An 18,493-nucleotide genomic window follows, 5' to 3' on the forward strand; every position below is an offset into this window, starting at 1 on the left:
CCCCACTTTAAACTAATTAGCTCCCCCAGCTTAACCACAGCTATATCTAGCAGACTGCAAAAGCTACCACTGTATCCCAGCACCAGTAGGAAGGAGACTAGTAGTTGGCCGGCTTGCATGTAAGTCTTCAGGGTCCCTCCTTCAAGCAGCAGTCCTTTCAGGTACAGTAGCATCACCTCAGCTCTCCACCACTCGGCAGTCTCTGTTGGATCAGTTCATTAATTAATCCGTTAGTCTGTGTGCCAGTTCGCAGTTTGTCCTCCACTCCGTCAGGGAGGGTGCCAGTTCACTGTTTGTTTGCCAGTCCATGAATTAGTATGTCAGAAAGTCAGTTAGCCAGAGTGTCAGTCCAATAGGTAGAGCTGTGAGTCAATCTGTGAGTCAGCAAGCCAATAGGTCGGTTTAACCAAAAAGTCAGTCCATTTTGCCAGCAAGTCTCCTCTCCTCCACACTCTCTCCAACTATAACCCACAAATTCTCATTGCTCCATGTGCTTCTTTTATCCCTGTAATGACCTGGCTGCCTCTAGTGGCTGCAGCTGTGCAGCACACCCTCTGCTGAAATCCCAGGCCTTAACCCTGAGCTCCCCAGAGCAAGGGCCATTGCTGACACCACATCCTATCTCCTCGCAATATCTTCCGTGACTCCAATACTCAATCCAGTCTTCCTAATCCTTTCTCTGCCCCCTTCATTTTCCTTTCTAACATCACCTCTCCTGCTTCAAAGGAATTAATCTCTCATCCCCTTTCCCTTTTCCTCCTCTTTCTAAGTGCCTTGTCATAGGGCCCCATGTTGAGTGAATGGCAGCTATCACATTCCCGATTCTAGATTAGATTGTGAGTGAGCAAATTTAGTTAGCCCTAGTTTTGAATCCATTTCTTTAACATACTAAAAGAAATCATATGTTGCACCTGTCACCCTTGCCTCCAATTTCTTTTCACTGCCAAATCATACCTCTGTGTCACTGGTCATTACACTAGGTTCCTACATTTGATTGGTTTCCCCCTGTGTGCACATGTTACATGTGCTTTAAAAAGTAGTGCCGGTAGCACAGACAGCACATTTTTAATCTGGACACTCCTGTTTTCTGGAGAGCTAGGGAAACAGAGGAGCAGTACATTATCTGCAGGAACATATTTTCCATTATTAATGCCTGGAGACTCGTAAAAACTTAATGTTTTCCTTAAAAAATATGGATGATATCAGTCTACCAGGGGTCTCCAAACCCTGGCCCAGGGGCCAGATGCGACCTGCGGCAAGTCTCTATCCGGCCCACGGCCAGCCTCTTGTCCCCTGAAAGCCTCTGACTCACTTTGCCGAACATGACTGGAACTATGCTCTGGTTGCATCTGGAGAATGTTCTACGGGCCAGAGAGGTTGAATGAATGAGCCCATTCATTTGTTTATTCATGCATCTAAGTTCCATCTCTAATTTATTTATATAAATTTTATATTTAAATTTTTTTCTGGCCATCAAAACTGTGCCAGACATTTGATGCGGCCCACTGGCCAAAAAGTTTGGAGACCCCTAATCTAGTCTATGAAGCAGGTTGCTGTGAGGAATCTTCCTGCTACAGGAATCTACTGAGTGATGCCCAAATGTTATCTTATTTAGCCTTTTCTTTTTCTGTTCCAATCACCAAATATTTTATCTTGACTTTCCTTCTTTTTCTTCTGGCCCATTGGACAGTATAATCTATTTGAAATTTGCTACAAAACTCTTTCATTCTACCCTGACTACATGTTCAACCCATAGTAACTCTACTAATTGGATGTCCTCATGTGCAGCTTGTATGAGAACAGAGTTCAATGGTTGGAACCCAAGGAATATAACCCAGTGTTATGACTATGCTTCTACTGTTTATCTGAAGCAATGTGCCATACGGAATGTAGAAGAAACTTACAGCCCAATCCTATGCTTCCCTAGTGCCCAGGGCTACCTACAGTGGTGCCAAAATGGCAACTGCTGTATCCTATGGGGCCGCAGAAGCAGTACCAGATCTCCTCAGGGTAAGGGAATAAATGTTCTCTGACCCCATGTAAGACCCAGGCAGTCCCAATGGGTTTCCTCAAATCTGTGCCCACTGTTGAACAGGCGCAGAATTGAGGAGACCCATGTTGGGTTTCCTGGCCCGGGGGGGGGGGGAGTAAGGATACAGTGGCAGAGCCTGCAACCATCTCCACCCCCTCCCAGGCTTGCCCCCCCCCTTGGATCCACCCATGAACACATGTCTCCTTGGCATGGCTGCATCAGCACAAGCGGGAATAGATTTAAGTTTGGATTGGGTCATATATTGTCTCACATTTTTAAAATGGGTGTTACAAGAGTACACTATATGAGAGATGCAAATTGGTTGTAGCCACTCTTTCATGTAGCAGAACGTTAGGACCTTACAAGGGAGGAAACCTCATTAAACTCAGTGAGATGTACATCAAGTAAATAGGCATAGACAGGAGTGTGATGTCCTTTAATCAAAGACTTTTTTTTTTTTTACAAATTTTTGAAGATGCTCTGACTGTTTGCAGGAGAAACTCTTTAAAGAGGATATTGTGAAAACTGTTTCAACTTTGCTTTGGATTTATCTCTTAAGCTGAACGGAGATGTGCATTCTCCATTTCCCAGAACCAACGCAGCCTGTAGAATTGTCTAATCTGCATTTGCCAAGTTCAAATTCATTCTTCTTCTCTGTGACCGCATTCGGACAAAGAACCCGCTTTTTCATTTTTCCTCTAGCTTGCAAAAGTTATAGTGTTACTCCTGCTGAAAGGGACAATTTGTATTTTTATTGGTAATCATTTATACCGTAAGACACTAATTATGTTGAAGCCACTATAAAACACAAGTACAGCTCCCTGGTGATATTTTCATGCAGTCAGGGTATAATATATTGTTCCATGCTTTCCATCTCTTTCTGTTGCAAGTTATAGTACATATAAATGTGTATAAGATAGTAATTAGACTTAAATCGAGTGAATCCACAATCAATTATCATATTAGAAGTATGTTCTTCTAATATGATAGTATAAGCAGTTCTTCTCTCATCAGTCACATAAGAAATACCTGAAAATTAGTCTAAATGATACATTGGGTTGCTTTTCCACAGACAGGTGCTACCTCCATAGGTAACATCTCGACTACTCCTTCTGTCATTTGCAGCACCCTCCAGAAGCAGAAAAAGAGTTCTGCTTGTGCAAAGGGACTTTTGTAGAATGCTTTGCATTCCTGGAGGGAGTTTCCGTTCCCAATGAGGCTCCCAATATTTGAAGCAATAGTCAGGCCTCTATCATTGTATGTATTTACTTGAGCACTATAATATAAGACAGAAGCTCACAAATGCTATCCATGACAATTTCCCCAATTTGTGGTGCTCAGGAGGGCCAGCCTTAAGGCAATTGGATCAATCTGACCAAATTGGCCCCACACTGAGGCAGCAAGTGGAGTAACCACAGCCAGCGCTTCGCTCTGCAGCAGACACTCCAGCATGAAATCTTCCATGCCAAGGCACCTCAAGGAGAGCTCACAGAGCATTGCCATGTGATGGCCCTCCCTTCTGCCTGCCTCCCCTGGGGCCGATTGGCTTGAAATTGCCTCCCAGAAGTATTTGGCTGTGATGCCACTACCAGGTGCTCGCTGCTGCAGCTCATCCTGATGAGTAGGGGGGCTGCGGGAGTAGGGGGTACACTAACATGTTTTGCATTGAGCCCCATAGCTCCTAAGACCCTGATGTTCAGAGAAGTAGTGTACATCCCAAAGCATATATGTTGCCAGGCTGACCTGCTGGGGACTGAATGACTTGATTGTTCTCCTCCTCCTCACTGGCAGGTGTGTACTATTTCACCGCAGGGCTTGCCAGAGGCAGCCTTGTGAGAGCCAGTGTCTGGAAGGGCCCACTAAGCTCAGCTGAGGGACTAGCTTGCTGGGGGTGCAACTCCAAGCCTGCCGACCTGCTGGAGACAGACTGACTGATTGTTTTCCTCCTCCTCATTGGCAGGTGTGTACCATTTCACTGCAGGGCTTGCCAGAGGCGCGAGCCTTTGGCACGGGCCAAAGGACAAGGGCCATAGGGCTCTTTGCCAGTGGCTCATAGCCCAGGGGCTCATGCCACTCTTCCCAGTCTCTGACAAGGCTCCCAAGACGGTCAGCAGCTGTCTCCTGAGTTCCCCTCATCACTTCGCATCCAAGGTTCTGGAGGAAGATGACTGGCAGCTAACATTTCCACAATAGTAAAGTGTCTTAGTGCTCCCCCAGTTTGCAATCGTTAGGATGTGGGTCTCCACAATTTTTACATCCTTTTTCGACAATGATTGCTTATCAAGCTACCGCTGCTTTTATTGACCTTTAAGTCCTATGGACTGAGGACTTTAGATTTAATTATTTATAGTTCTTGTGGCATATGCCAGATTCCAGCAAGTGGAATCCAATTGGAAACAAAGAGAAAAATTATTATGGGATGGAAAAGGTCTCACTCCCTTGAGGGTGCGGATGGAGAAAAGTTATCTCTGGCAACTAAGCAATCCAAGATTGAAGATTTTTTTGCATTAACAAAGACACCATTAAAGGAGCAGAGCAATCCAGATTATTTGGAGGCTGTGTGTGCAAATGAGAGCCCTTTAAGGCAACCCTCTCCTAAAGTTACACAGGAGGGTAGCTGCTTATTATGTGCGAGAAATGCTAATAATCTGAAGGGAAATATGGATATTGAATTCTTAATCAACCAGAATTTCCTCATGGCTGAGATACTTCAAGCAATATCTACTCAGCTTGATTGCATCACCAATCTGCTTCAGGACAGGGACAAAAATTTACAGCCAGAGAATCAGGTGAATGCCCGGACAAGTAGTAGGGAGACTGAATTTATAAATAGAAGAGCTACCCCTACGACACAGCCTGGCGGTCATTTTACACAGGCTACCTTTGAGAAGGATTCTGTTGCCCTTAAGCTGGATATAAACAGTTTACTTATTAATATGTCCCCTTTTCAGGGGAGATGTATAAGCTGGTCCTCCAAATGGAAGGCCAGACAGCATCTTGCATTCCTTCTCAGGAAGACCCCTGCTGCGATAGATCTTTATAAGTTGGAAAGGTTGCCCAATGTGAGACATCAGGAGCGTTTTCTTCTTCATTTTTGGACAACTAATATCCCAAGGCAGCTTCTTGCACAGGCCTCGAGTTATCCAGCTTTGGGATTAAGGTGCATCGTCACTTTAGAGATTCTGTATTATATAAGCTCGAGCTAACCTCTGAAGCAAGGAGAGGGTGCCAAGGAGGCTATTAAAGCTTGGAAGGGGAACCCTGTGGTGAAACCTGAAGCATCATGTCTATTAGATCAACCTACGCCAACAGATCTGCCCACACCAATGGCATCGACTAATGTAAAATCAGTAAGCTCCCCTATTGTCTTGAGCCAGACATCCCCCTTAATCCCTAGTGAACAATTAGAACAATTACAGAGGCGTGTCTCAACACCTGGCCTGTCAGAAGATGAGGTGGATGCCAAGCTCCTGTCTTCATTTGGACATCTGCCTTCTAATGAACAAGATGTTATGATTACAAGACTTTGGTTTGTGCCTTGAAAGATATTAAACAGTCATCTATTGCCAATGCCCTTCCAGCTGTCTCCAGATTCTCTGGCCAAAACTTGTCAGAGGTGATTCCAAAGAACAAGGGTCTGCCCGCCTCAGAGAGGCCCTGTCACCCACTTGAACCAACAGTTATAGTTAAAAGGGCTTCCTTGTGGTCCAATGTGAGTGTTCCTATGGTCTAGGCGCAATAACTGCAGACTGTAATTCAAACCAGCAGTAAGCTGAGGCAGGCTTGGCCTGACTACACAAGGATAAGCCTGCATTGGACCAAATGAAATTTTTGTTAATTGCTTCTTGGAACATTGCAGGCTGGACCTGCTGTAAAAGCCAGGACGTTCCTTTTTTTATCGGAACTACGACATAGTTTTACTTCAAGAAACATGGACAGATAAAGAACTTAGGGCTGATGGTTACCATTCTTTTAGTGTTGGGGCTACTCTGGGGGTAGGGCCAGGGAGGTTGAAGGGTGGTTTGGGAATCTTGGTCTCCACCTCTTTAAATATCAAATGCAGAGAGCTGCACCCCTTAGATAATAGTGGGATTAACCCCTGCTAATTGGGTAAGAGGCACTTTTTCAAGTGGGTGCTCCTTTTTTTAGCAGGGGGAGAGTAACTGGCCCACCTCACCCCAGCACTGTCTGTTCTAGTGGCTGTCTGCTGATATTCATTTGCATTTTTTTAGATTGTGAGCCCTTTTGGGACAGGGAGCCATTTAGTTATTTGATTTTTCTCTGTAAACCGCTTTGTGAACTTTTAGTTGAAAAGCGGTATATAAATACTGTTAATCATCATCATCATCATCATCATCATCAGGCTATGGCTATTAGCTTCAAATTGGGAGCTCAAACAGAACTGGTGGTGAATGTCTATCTTACCCCACAACAAGCAAGAGTTCACATTAATAAGTCCTGGGCCGACTTGGAACGATATATTGAAGATCTAATCTCTAATAATTCAGTAGATATGGTTCTCTTGGGGGGGATTTTAATGCCCGCACTGGTGCAAATGGGCATCCCTTTAATAATAATAATAATAATAATAATAATAATAATAATAATACAGGTATTTATATACCGCCTTTCTAGGTCCTCAGATTTCTCCTCAGACTTTATTCAAGGCGGTTTACATAGGCAGGCTAATTTAAATCCCTGTAGGGATTCTTACAATTGAAAGAAGGTTCTATCTTTCAAGAGCTACAGCAATTCAGATGTTTCATTCTGATCTGGCTTCCATCCTGGCCTCCATCCTCCCATGCTCGGAGCAGACGGAATAACTCAGCTCAGCTTGTCAGCTGCTTCAAGGTCACACAGTGCCGGTGGCCTCGAACTGGCGACCTTCGGATGTTATCTTCAGGCAAATGGAGGCTCAACCCTCTAGACCAGACCTCCTGCCATAGGATGGCCAAGGGTCAAATAGCAATCCAGGGTGATGAACACTCTTATTTATATCTTCCATGTCTTTCCAAAGATAGCAAGGTAAATTTTGCTGGTACTCGATTGCTTGCTATGGCTCAAAATCTCAACCTTGGAAAAGTTTGCAGGTTCTTCCTGATCTTGGAAAGTTTGCAGGTTCTTCCTGATCTTGATAGCGACCATTTCCCTCTTCTCCTGCGAGTGGCCCTACCATCTCAGTCAGTACACCTTGAAAGTCAGTATAGAGCAGCCATTAAGACATTAAAAAGGGCCAACTGTCGTGTTAAATGGTCTACTCAACTTGGAAAATAAGGCAAGTGCCTTTTTGGCTGACAAGAACATGTTAACATGTTGGAGTTCTGTTATGAATAGCTTTGAGGGTAATGATTTCCTCTTCCCTTATGAACAAATCATACAGGGATGCAATTCTGTAACTGCGCCAGTGAATGGTTCACAGGTTTACCAATCACATAGGCAGTCTAAAAGATGGTTTGATGAAGAATGTATTCAAGCTAAGCAGGCATTTACTTCTGCCTACCAGACTTATCGCACAGTCCCTGGTTTTGATACTCCTTTTTTCGCCAACATATTTTGACCCTTAAGAAATTCTATAAGAATACAGTGACCAAGAAGAGGAAAGCAGATGTTCAGGCATCATGGGAGCAGCTCATTCATGCAGCTAAGAAGAAAATTCAAGCCCATTTCTGGAAATTGATTTCCGATTTTTCCTTCAAAGAATTATCTCCTTTTGATTCCCTTATTTCAGCTAATACTTGGGAGCATTATTTTTATGAGCTGTATGCTAATTCTTATGGTAAAGCCACTTTGTATGAGTTTAATGACATGCCCCAATGGCCTCCAGTTTCCACAGATGAAGTTATTTCATTAATCAATCAACTCAGAAGAGGCAAAGCCCCTGGCATTGATAACATCCCTCCTGAATGGATTAAAAACTATGTGGATTGGTGGGCTCCATTTTTAGCCTCTTTAGCCTAGAGTATTATCAGCAAGCTTTACGCTGGCCATCTTCTAGAGAATCTTAGATGTTGGGCTAATCAAGAAAACCTAATTGCAGAGGAACAGGCTGGTTTCAGGGAGGGCAGGGCCACGAATGGACACGCTATAATCATGCAGCATCTGATGGAGAAATACTCTGGTTCCCTCTGTGCAGCATTCATTGATTTAAAATCTGCTTTTGACTCTATTTCTAGAGTCAAACTGTGGGAGAAGCTGGAGGGTTTGTCCATTGATCACAGATTATTATTTCTAATCCGTGCTTTATATTCCAACACATCACTTAAGGTAAGATGTTCCCGGTATGGGCATCTCTCAAATGCTATTCCAACTTATAAGGGTGTAAAGCAGGGTTTTGTTCTTGCCCCCCTTTTATTTAACATCTATATAAATGGCTTGGTGGACCACCTGAGCTCTCCCGACTTCCATCCTCCAGCTTTAGCTAACCGTAAGATATTTGTCCTACTGTATGCAGACAATACAGTTATACTTTCAAGGACCCCAGTGGGACTTAGAAGGGCCCTTAATAATTTTAGTTTTTTTTCTGTGAAGAAAACCAGTTGGCTATTAATTATCAGAAAACTAAGATTATATCCTTTGGCAAGAGATCTAAGCATAGGTCCTGGAGTATCAATACCCATAGGACAGAGCATCCTTATAAATATCTGGGTGTAATGCTGCACTCCACTGGAACTAGAACCACTCATCACGAATCTGTGGCTGCAGCTGGCCAGAAGTCTGCAAGTGCAATAACCAAGTTCTTTTGTGTTAAAGGTGGCCATTATATTCCGGTAGCAATTAGATTATACCTTACAAAGGTCTTGCTCCAACTTTTGTATGGAACAATTCTTGGTCCCTCCTCCTCTTCCTCTGTCTCACTTGAACGTGTCCAATCCAAGTTTATTATTCCCCTGAGCAGAAAATTCTTGGGCTTGTCACAAACAGAAATGGCCAAGAAACGTCTTTCAGGGGCTAATTCTCAGCTTTTAATACCAACTGTATGTTTTTTGGCTGCTGCTTACAAAACCTGGGAGGGCATTATTAATAATAATGAAAGGAAATTTTAATTGCTACTCCCTCTTATTTGATAGCTATTTTATTGTATTTTAATGTTGCATTTTAATGCTGAATGTATTTTAATGTTGAAATCTTAAATTCCGCCTGTTGTAGGGCGGTATTGTATGTTTGTACGGTCTTTGACCGTAACAATAAATATCTATCTATCTATGTTGCCACAATAAGCATGCTATTGTGAGCCCTAATTGTGAGCATCTAATTTTTTTAGATTGTGAGCCCTTTTGGGACAGGGAGCCATTAGATATTTGATTTTCTCTGTAAACCGCTTTGTGAACTTTTTGTTGAAAAGCGGTATATAAATGCTGTTGTTGTTGTTGTTGTTGTTGTTGTTGTTGCTATTCCCTATTCATTAGAATACTCCCATGATTACAAATTGAGGCATAGGAAGGCATACCTCATCATGATACCTGAAGCATCTCTGAAAATGTGAATCCCTCTAAATAAAGATGCCTGGGATGAACGCACACATCTGCTTTCCAGTTTTAGGCAGCATATATAGGCTGAACTGTATTGTATTGTACTGTACTGTACTGTACTGTAGTACTTGCTTAAAGATCAGCAAGTTTCCAACAGTCCAGTCCAGTATAGATTGTGACCATTTAGGACCTTCCCCAAGACGGAATCTCAGGAAGTACAAGATATAGAGTCTCTGCTAAGCACTGAGGATGTGGAATAGCTCCACCTATTGGTTACAAGTATTGCCTAAGTATCCTGCTCTTGTGAATGATTCAGTATATTCTTATGTTCCCTTCTGTAACAATGGTCAGGTATATACACCTGCAAGGTAATATGCTGGAGTCTTGATGCATTCTCTTGTGTCAGGGTGAATTCAACATTGACAAAATATAAATTGTAAGGCGGTTTTCATTTCTCTATTCACATATGCCTATACTGACGTCATCATTCCTGGGTACAGAGGCTAATTACAAAGCTCATTTACCCTATTTTTTAGGCTTCTGATTCAAACGTTGCTGTGTTTCTTAATTAATATAAGAGCTACTCACATTAATCAAGGGCTTGAAATGTTCTTTTTTTAATGGTAACTTGAACAGCTTTATCATGTCAGAGAGCAAGGAGGTCATGGTGGCCCCCAAAGAAAATTCTTCATATTCTTTTAACCATACAGATTCAGAGGGATAGAGACCAGTGTAATCTGCAGACTGAAGGTTACATCCCTGACCACTCCACACTTTGACACTTGTTGAGAGGAAATAATTTAAAGAGCAAATTACATAATTTTAAAATGTTAAAATTATCACAATTCATAAATTGTTTATGGTTTATGTTTATCATTCAGCTCATATTTTTGAATTTTTTTTTCTGTTTACTGAAACTGATCTAACACAAAATGAGTTTAGATTCTTAATGAAGACAGCATGAGATGTCTATGTGTGTAGCTGTCATCAGACTGAGGTCTGGCATGCTAAATAATAATTACACAGACAGGTCTGCCCATGGCTGAATTCTGGGCAAGATTCTCTTCCAACACTCCTGCAATGGAGTGGGGTCGGGAGGGGGTCAAGAAGGATGACTTCAGGTCTTCAGCATTCCATAACTGAAATAAGAAATTACAAAACTGGACTGGAGACAAGCTTTTGCATTAAATAATTGCATAAATACTGTTAATAATAATAATAATAATAATAATAATAATAATAATAATAATAAGTCATCGATTGCAAAAACATCAGGAAATTCTCCTTTACTTTCTGAGCAACTTTTTATCGTTTTTCCGTACTGAACATTATATAATTAAGTGGATTTTAATGACAGGATTAGACAGTGCATTTATTCTGTCTGTCTTTATTTTCTGTTCTTTTTCCTTTTCTATGGTTGGAAAGGTAGGATGAGCTGGGAAACTGCAAAGAAATTAAGGAGCAACATGTTTTCTACATTGCGTGTAAAGAAGAATTTTTGTTTTAAACCAAGGGAAGATGGCATGTTGCAAGGCCCACAAAATGACTGTCCAACCTGAGCTGAGCAGCCCATTCCTGGGGCTGACATGCTGGCTTACCACTGGGCATGCACTGTCGCAAGCATGCTGTAAAGCACGTTTGCAAGGCTTACTGCCAGGCGAGCACTCGTGCTAGCCTGGAACTGGCTGGCACTGGGCTAGTGCCAGGTGGGCGCCCAACCTCCACTGCTCACCAGTTGCACAGACTGCCGAGCAGCAGTAAGATAAGCGGGGCGGGAGGGGGAGGTGGGGAGGAGGCATTCCGGGGAGGGGGAGGGGGAGAGAGAGGTAAGGAGGTGTGCCGGGGGAGGGAGCAGGGAGAGAGGGAGGCAGGCGGGGAAGAGGCGGGTCTGTTGGAGCTCTACTATACCGGATCCAGAGCATTCATGCGGGGATTGGTGACATACATGAATGCTCTTCACGGTGAATTGAGTAGCCCCATTGCGGGGCTACTTCCCTTACCCGGGAGAAGGGGACAAAAGTCCCCTTTTTCCAAGGTGCTGCCCGTGGCTGCTGTGGGCATGCTGGATATGGCAGCAGCTGTTTTCAGTGCCGCTGCAGCCGTGTGCCACAGGAGCGCCAGATTGGGCTGTGAGAGCCCAATTCTAAGCATGTCTACTCAGAAGTAAGCCCCATTATAGTCAATAGGATTTACTTCCAGGTAAGTTTGGATAGGATTGTAGCCATAGTGGCTTCCGTTGATCTCAGGGGAGAAGTATGGAAATATTGCGGAAGGAAAAAGGGAATGGGAATTACTGATGCTGGGTGCCAGTTTGGCATGATGGTCCTCAAAAATTGAGGTGGAATGGAGGTGGCTTAAGAGCACCAGCAGGTCAACAAACAGCAAAACAACAGCAAATCAGTTGGGTCCCAAGACCCACATGCCTTCAATCTCAATCTCTCCTGTTAATTGAGATTGAAGGCATGTGGGTCTTGGGACCCAACATTTTCTATCTTTTTCTCCCATAGGTTTCTATGGGATCTTTTGTGGGTTGGACCACACCACACTTTCACTGGTGACTTGGTGTCCCTTGATGGATTATTCCTGGTCCTAAATGGGTCTTTCCATTGTTCTCACATCTGGCTGAATGTGTGGTAGCTAGCTCTGAAGGCCAAGTGCTCCATTTACATGGCTCCGTGTTTGAATTTGGCCATTGAGTTGGTGAGTAAAGCTTGAGTTGGGGACTCTATTTTTGTGTTGCTAACAACCCACTTGCCCCAAGTTAGGAAGCTCCTAGGAGGTCACTTTTATCCGCGGGGTCAAATGTGCTATGCAAGCAAGTTGTAGTCACCATGGAATTTTCCAATAAGCAGGCACTGCTCATTCCAAGCTTGGAAGGAGGGTGATTGCTGTGACAAAAAAGTGGAACCTTGTCCTTGGTCCATGGATCTGAGACCTCTTGCTATCAGTCTAGTTTCAGAGTCATGACCTGGGTTGTGCTCTCTTGGCAGGCACCCATTCAGTACATATGAATGTTCCTCTGCACAATTTCAATGAAAGAAATAAAAGCGCTTCTTAGGCAACACTGTAATTCTTCCAATCTGGAATAAACATTCCAAATTGCCCTAAATCTGAATTCAAGAGGAGTGGAACAGGGCAGAATGAAACAGAAAAAGAATAAAAGAATGGAAGGAGGAAATTCTTTAATCTTGCCCCATGGTAATTCAGAAACTAGGCAATGCCCCCAGCTTTATTCAGCATAGCATATAAAATATATATATAGTCATATGAGCCACCCCCCTCCCCAACTGCATAGAATGCACCTCCCTGCATTCATGGTCATAGTGGACATTGCATGTGATAGGGTAATCCACACAAGGTGGCCACTACATAAAATAACCTTATGGAAGTATTTCCAATGGCTTCCATGACAGCCAATCCAGATATGTGAAAGCTGAAACGGAATTCAAAGAAAACGTAGAATGAAAACAAGAATGTTTTACATATAGAATGGGGACCAAATGAAAGTAGGGTCTGGAAGGCTCACAGGTCTTTACAGTGGATCATACAGTCAGGATCATACAGTGGATCATACAGTCATACAGTCGTGCATTTCAGAGCGCGATACCATAGTCTTTCAAGACTAAAGGTTGCCAACAACATACAGTCAGGATGGTTCACATTGTATATTGATAACAGACATAGGGATCACGGTATGGTGGTTCTGTTGCAGTGAATGAATTGTGGATACCCACCTGGTATCTCATCCCTTCCTTTTCAAAGCTGGAGGACGTTGACTAATATAAATGTTGCTAATATTGTTAGTGTTCAAATGTAAGGGCAACACAATTCATATGCATAGTAATCTCAAGTGCCTGGTGATTGTCACACCAATGCTATGATGGGTGCCCCAAGTAGGGAAACATAATAAAATAATCCTAAACATTATCTTTCATTAGTTAGCAGAATGCATTGAACTGGTGCTAAAAATAACTAAAAGATATCAGAAAGGGAAAGGCATGGAAAAAAGAAGGTTAATGTCAGGTGGTCTTCATACAGAGATAATTTTTTTTTCCTGTATGCTGCTGTTATTTCTCGGGAGGCCGCAGACTATTAAACCAGACTGATTATACCTGTTACATGAATGCATTATTCATGAAATTGGCACCCGAGCATCTTCCAACAGCCTGTCATTTTCCATTAGCTCCCATCAATGAAACCATATGCTGTTCTCACGGTATACGGCAATGAGGTCATATACAAAGCAGACACTCCAGCATTGTTTGTTTCCAAGTCGGCATTACTTTCAAACTGTTGTTTTTAAGCACCAATTTGTATGGTTTGTTTGCTTATTCGGTGATTAAAAAATGACGCCATTTCAGGCAATGGGGAGGCTGGATGGCTGCTTAGGAAACAGTGGAATGAAGTGATTCCCACAAATGACACAAATTGCCTTTTGCCAATTGAATCACCCTGGAAAGATGTTTAAAGACATCTACGGTATGTTTTTAAACATCCAGAGGTCCCTAATGTCCCCACCCTCTGATCCTGTTATCCACAGCAGGAGAGGGGAGAGAGAGAGAGAGAGCGAGCTGTCAGTTTGCTGAAAGCCTCTTGGAGATGCAAGGTTATTTCCCTCCTTGTGGGGGTTTGATGTGGGTTACTACTGGTTCTGCTTCCTTGTAGGAGGGTCTCCTGCTTGCCTCCAGCTGAATTTTGCTTGTATATTAGGAAGCAAAGCAAATGTCACACAGCGACCAGAAGTCCTCACTGCTCTCATTCACAGTATTATCCCTGGAATGTCTCGACACTGGAGGAAGAGGGGAAGGTACAGCCATCACATTTGGCACTTCCCCATGCCCAAGCAGGGCAACCTTTTACAGGGTCTCTAGAGAAAGAACAGTGTCAGAATAAATGCAGTAGCAATAGTAGCATATGCTACGGGCCCCACATTTTCAAGGGCCCTGCACTAAAAGCTTGTGAGCTGTCTCACCATCTGGCAACCCTGTTGTTTTCATGTTTGGGGAATTGCATGGTACATAATTATTACAGACGTTATTAATAACGATATGTATAATTTTGTTCAAATTTAACTGTACTGCGGGCACAATTAACTTACTATGCAAATAAATAACACAGATCAACACGCATTTCACTGTCTTAAAAGGAAGACCTATTCCTGGGTATATTTGGTGTGCTGATTGCAAGAATGGCATCAGTTTTGCCCTGTCACATCTAGTTTCGGACATATGGCAAAGCTTTGGGATAGGGCAAAATTGATGTCATTTTTTGTATTCAGCACCCTAAATTCAAATAAAACCATCGAAAATTTTGAATTTTTTTTCTAACCTTGTTTCACTGGCCTGTGTAATTTATGCTTTTATTTATGAGATGTTTTTTAAAATATAGGGCCACTTTATAATATGTGCAACAGGCCCTGAACTCGCTCAATCCAGCCCTGAGAAAGAGACCTAGAGACAGTAGCGTAGCTGGGAGGGGGGTACCCTGGGCCAGATGATACAGTGACATCGCATCACTCCCCCTGCCCCTGTGCAATCCCTTCCTCCATGCATGTGTGGCCCTAGCCCCAGAAATGGCTCCATTTGGAGACATGGGCGAATGAGAGGGCTGGTTCCACGGGTGGGAGGGCTGATTCCATGGCATTTGTCATGCAACCAAGGTATGCTCTGTCTCCCCCCAACAGAGATGGTGGAAACCAGCACTTAGCTGTGGGTGTAATGGACCCCCCCAGGCTCTGCTTAGCTATGCCACTGCCAGGAGATGTGTGTGAAAGAGGGACTTCAACAAGTGGGAGGCAAGCAGCCTGCCCTGGGGTCACATCCATAAAAGGCCATCCTTGTTTTTTTTCTTCAGGTTCCTGCTGGAACTCTGCACAAGAGAGGAGGCAGGCAGGCAAGCAGTGAATCTTTGCTGAAGGAATTTGTTACTAGCAGTCTCTAACAAACCAGGACTACGCTGGGACACCCACTCCTAGGAGGAAAGCCCAGTAAGACATCCAGATGGATACACCAGCAAAAATAACAGCTGGTGCTCTCCCAGCGTTCCATTGGCCAGCAGGGCTGGCCTTAGGGCAATTGGACCAATTTGGCCAAACTGGGTCCCAAACCTAGAGGGGCCCTGCACTGGGGCAGTAAGTGGAGCACCTGTAGCTGGCAACTTCCTCTGCATTCAACTCTTTTGCATGGAATCTTCTATGCCAAGGTGTTGCAAGGAGAGCATGGCAATTGGAGCCTTGCCGCTGGATGGCCCTCCTTCCTCCTTCTGCCCTCTGGGTACAATTGACTTGAAATTGCCTATCCCCCAAGGCAGTTGGCAGTGAAACTGCTGCTGGGTGCCTCGCCACTGCTGCACATCCTGGTGAGTAGAAACCCCCTGTGGGGACATGGTTGCCACAAAAATGTTTTGCATTGGGCCCCGTAACTCCTAAGACCAACCCTGATGGCCAGTATATGGGATGGGAGCAGCCTTGCTCCTGATGTCCCTCTCCTTTACCAGTCCTGGAAACCTCTAACAAGATTTCTTAGCAGGGATGTGCTGATCCAACCCGATAAGTCTAGCCAGCCCCCTTTGACTTGACTCATGCATGAGTCTTAATGGGTGGCCTTCATGATTCAGCCAGAACTTTTTTGGGACTCTGCTCGACTTGAGTCCTTTTGATAAACTAGTTAGGTGAGGCTTCGCAGAAAAAATGGAGCTGGTGTGTGTATGTAAGAACATAAGAACATAAGAACAGCCCCACTGGATCAGGCCATAGGCCCATCTAGTCCAGCTTCCTGTATCTCACAGTGGCCCACCAAATGCCCCAGGGAGCACACCTGATAACAAGAGACCTCATTCTGGTGCCCTCCCTTGCAACTGGCATTCTGATACATAGCCCATTTCTAAAATCAGGAGGTTGCGCATACACATCATGGCTTGTACCCCATAATGGATTTTTCCTCCAGAAACTTGTCCAATCCCCTTTTAAAGGCGTACAGGCCAGATGCCGTCACCACATCCTGTGGCAAGGAGTTCCACAGACCAACCACACGCTGAATGTGTGTGTGCGTGTGTGAGTTTTCATTTAACACTCCCCTGATGTCCCCATCCCATCTGCAAAAAAACCCTTGCTGTTCTTTAGGTGAGGGCAGCAGTGCAGAAAATATCAATCAGTTCCTTACAAAGCCAGATTTCTGAGTCTTGCCTTGTTCCCAAGAAACTCCCAAGTCTTGAATCATTTTTGGCTTCAAAACTTGAGTAACTCAAGTCTGCACAAGTTCAGGAAAATATGTGTTTGGCAACATAAGTCTGAGTCTTATGAGTCAAGTTGCCCATGCCTCTTTCTTAGTGGAAAGATAGGGCTGAATGGGACGAGGACTGACTAATAGCCTTTTTGAATAAGATTTCTCCAGCCCTTCATGAGAAATCCATTGTGAATAGAAGATTTTTACTTATTTATTTAGCATATGGCATATAATACATGGACTTATATATCAGTTAGACTATATCAAATGTCAATGTCCAGTTCATGCAGCCATTCAAGGACAGAGTTACCTTCATAGAAAAAGTCAGATCATGGGCCAGTATACACCCTTAGTTTGCAGCCAGACACAATGTGGTACATGATTTGGTGGGAGAACCCGCAATTGCACTGAGTGGTAGATACTAGCTCCCATTTAAACATTGAGTCCTGACAAACATTATGTAGGGTACAGATCCTATTCAAAGTTTTCCAATGCTGGTGAGGTAAGTCGAAACCTGGCACCTTAAGTGTAGGATTGTCTAGATATCTACCTGTTTCTGGGCTTTCAACTGCCCACTTAGCTTTCAATTGGGCATTGATGTTAAAATTGTTGAGCAGATGTTGTGCGAGTGCCAGAGAAGGCTTCCTGGATTTGAGCCTACCGATTGATAGATGAGGAAGATCGACTTGCACTGGCAGAAGTGGATTGTTGGTGATTTTTCTGTATTCTTTCACTAAAGCCTCTTGTCTCCATACAGCTGGTGGTGCTATGTGGCTCAAAACGGGGAGCCAACAGACAGGAGTGGGTCTTATACAGCCGCTTATGATCCTCATGGTTTCATATAGTCTGGCATCACTCTTGCTAGCATGACAGCTGTTAAGCCATACTGGAGCACAGTATTCTGCTGCAGAGTAGATCAATCCTAATGCTGATGTTCTGAGGGTGGTGGCTGAAGCTCCCCATCTTGTTCCTGTTAATTTCTGGAATATGTTGTTCCTGGTATTGATTTTTGCAGACGTGTTGTCGAGGTGTGGCTTATAAGAGGGAATCCGGTCCAAAGTACCACTGGTTGAGAAACACTGGTCTAAGCAAAGGAAAATGATAGTTTGTGGAAGAGAGACACAAAAAAGGGAGAGGGAAGATCAATGGCCCACCACCCGTTTCAAAGCACATGGTAACGTCCCCTCCATCAAGGAAGAGTTGACTATCCTCCCTGTCCACTCAGCCAGTCCACCCCAGGGTGAAGGATGCCTTTACTTCTGGTCCCATGAAATAAACCAGAAACATCGGGCAAGAGGGAACTCTTAAAACAGTACTTCTTTGCCAACTCATTATGCAAGGAGACAAAATGTCACTGTTTATGATGAATACGTCAAAATGATGATGAATAACAAAAAGGTATGTAATACTTTAAAGATTAATACATTGATTGGGCATGAGCTTGGGGTGGATGTGTCTACAATGTACGCTTCAGTCTCACACCCTCCTCGTTTCTCTTCCAGCCACTGGGCAAAGTAGGGATCCATCTATGTCCACATTACACACAACATTACCCTATATGACTTTTCTAATTGCACGGACTGAGAAAAACTGTCTGCACCTTTCTGATACATATCATTGACAGATCTGAAATTCCCCCCCTTTGATCCTTATTTCTGATCAGCTTACAGCCCAATCCTATCCACATTTTCCTGGGAGTAAGCCCCATTGACTTTAATGAGACTTACTTCTGAGTAGACATGCATAGGATTGGGCTGTTAATCTGTCAC

Source organism: Tiliqua scincoides, chromosome 4 (genome assembly GCF_035046505.1).
Source record: "Tiliqua scincoides isolate rTilSci1 chromosome 4, rTilSci1.hap2, whole genome shotgun sequence".
NCBI classification, from domain to species: Eukaryota; Metazoa; Chordata; class Lepidosauria; order Squamata; family Scincidae; genus Tiliqua; species Tiliqua scincoides.